The sequence below is a fragment of the Morone saxatilis genome, unplaced genomic scaffold, assembly GCF_004916995.1.
Source record: "Morone saxatilis isolate NCDOM2014 unplaced genomic scaffold, NCSU_SB_2.0 Contig9, whole genome shotgun sequence".
In the NCBI taxonomy this organism is placed as follows: domain Eukaryota; kingdom Metazoa; phylum Chordata; class Actinopteri; family Moronidae; genus Morone; species Morone saxatilis.
The window spans coordinates 12,542,033-12,544,931 of record NW_023340268.1 but is presented as its reverse complement, the minus strand read 5'-3'; positions in this window follow the sequence as shown (position 1 = coordinate 12,544,931).

The following is a 2,899-nucleotide window of genomic DNA, read 5'->3' as shown; positions in this document are numbered from 1 at the left end:
TTCAAACATTCTGCAAACGAGCAACGAGCTGCCGTGGCAAGAATATAACGAATTACATAATGAACTACAAAAGCATGGATTAATCCTTAAATAAGAAATATTGTAAGTGTTGGTGGACATTGTTGGAGGACACTAAGGCCAATACACTTTATCTGCTAGGTTGACATAACTATATATTCAGGAAATAGTATTTTTACTTATGTTCTTTATTAGAAAAAAGCATGTTGCACAAGTTTATTAATAAGAATAATGTAGAAAAATCTTCCAGTTTTCTGAATAGATCATTTTCTATTCAGGGCCGAGCATTTGGGTTTTTTTAGTTAATGGTTTTTCTGCAAACTCTCCCATTGTTCTTTGAGCTCAGAGGGAGGACCCACAGCAATAACAGGTATTGTGACGGCAGGTTTCTTGGTTCTCACACGCCGTTATCAGTCTAATAGCAAATGGGAAATTCCATTCCTTTCCGACTTGAATCAAACACTAAAACTTCCTCCACAGAAAGGAAAACTAATTTCACTCAAATGCGGCACATCTGCCAAGCCAGTCCCTCCTATGTGATAAGAAATTGCTTTCAGATATGAGTGAGCAGCATGTGTACACATCCAACACACACACATAAATAGCCAAGGGGAGGAGACGGGGTGAGGAAAAGGGGGAGTAGATGTTTTTTTTCCTCACTGAAGGCCCTCATTATTCTTTCTCTCTGTCCGCGCTCAGCTCCAGACGTCGGCCATCTGAATACAGCTCCGGATATGAACCGTGAGCCTTTTCATTTCCTCTGTCCATTGGAAGGTGACCCCCCAACCCCTCACCCATCCTTTCACACACACACCTGAAATACCTGCACACCAGGAGTGTTTTCTACCTGCTAGCTCGTGTGTGTGTGTGTGTGTGTCTGTGAAGGGACTTTGTCCTCCAGGAGAGTAAGAAGGACCCACTTCCTGTGTCAAATTGCCTCTCACATTCCACACTCTCCCTCAATCCGCCTCACTCGGGCTATTTTTTCCTCTTTCTTGCTCCTTCTCTCTTTCTTCGTCTCTCTATGGGGGGCTTTGTCAGGCACAAAACACTGATTCATTCCATGAGTTAAACATGATCCTCAAGAACACAACGCTTTTCCGCCACACACACTCTCACACGCATTTTTCAAGGGGCGAGGGCTGGCGAGAACAAGTTTTTGGCAGCGGAGATTCACTATTTTTGAGCCCACACACAGACAGATGGACAGTGAGCGCTCTCACGAAGGCAGACGGATGCACACACACACACACAAACTGGCTATCCGTGGGACACAACAGATGTCTGTGGGAAAATTGGTCTCCCATGTAAAATATAGTCACCCGGATATGATGTCACAACTCCGAAAAACAGGAAATGCACACAGAGACACACACACACACACGTCAGTCGGGTTTAAGCCAAGAGGCAATCTTAAGAAAGATCTCGTCAGCAACTGCGTATGACTGTGTGCTCGTGAGTTTAAGGCCTGGGTTGCTTGAGGTGAGCCTTTGTAATTATTAGACTGTGTGTTACATCTTAATGCAATGCCTGCATCCATCTGTGTTCTCCTAAGACGGCGTATATTTAAGTGTGTGTGCATGTGTGTGTGTGTATATATGTGTCACACCTGTCTCCATCTGTACACTTAAAGACAGATTAGGTCAGCCGGAGGCCAAGGATCTTTGGCAAAGACTGCAACCGACTGACCTAGTAATAATCACTCTGTGCGTGTGTGTGTGTGTGTGTGTGTGTGTGTGTGTGTTTGGTGTTGAAAGCTGCTGTCAAAACCAGTGTAATCATGGCAGAGCCGGCACAATGGAACGCCAAGATGTTGACAATACAAATATTGCGTCCAAGCGAAGAATTGAAGGACTGAATTAGGCGAGACAAGGCAATCAACTGCCTCCGGGGCTCCAGACCTCGAGGGGCCCCAAAGAGCTGCAGGTCAATTGGTTTTAGTGATATAATTATTTTTTACATTTGTTAGGGAACGTACACCACTGAAATACAATATGAACTCAAGTGGACTGTGCATATTTTGGAGACTTTTGTGGTCATGTCTTGTGTCAAAATCTAAGTGTCCAGAGCTTTGAGTTTGTTTTGTGCTCACATGCTTCATAATCCTAAAGTTTAATTCAATTAAATGACAACAAACTAACACAAATTAAAGTTCCCCTCCACTAAAAAAAGGAGTTTTTCCTGTTTGACTTTGATGTATGCGCACAGTTTGACATTGAAAGGCTGATTTCACATTCATCTGATAAGGGGAACGTTTCTCTGGGCTCGACCTCAGATCTTAATTTGAAACGTGGAACGTACCGGCATGACTCAGGACTAAGAACGGCTGTTGGGAGTGAAGTAGGAGACATCTCAAACAAACATGTCTGGAGGAGGAATCTTTAATTATCATTCCAGTAAAGGAGTACAGGGACTGGACTTTAAGGGAACTTGGAGTCCACAGGGTAAATACACACTGCACAGAGGGTGGTAGGTGTGGATCAGCAGGGGCCCAACCCAGCCTTATGTGACCATGAATGCAGCATTAGAGACTGGAAGACAGAGATTAAGATTACTTAAACTCACCATTGATCACCAATACATTATGGGAATATTGGGAATATACGGGTTAGGGAATATTATAAAAAGGATGTTTTCTTCTTAATTTGAATTTAAAAAAGTAGATCTGCATTTGGATTATTTTTGCTGCTTCTTCCCTTTTTCTCTCAATGATTCAATGAGGTTCCACTCTGCTCTTCCTCCACCTCCTCCTCCTCATGGGATAAATCTGGATTAATCGGTAACGGAAGGTGTGGGCGTGCTATGGTTGGGGGGAGCGGCGCGTGAAGCTCGGCGTGGATGGTTCCGGAGAGGAGGTGTGTGAGGAGAGAGAGAGAGAGAG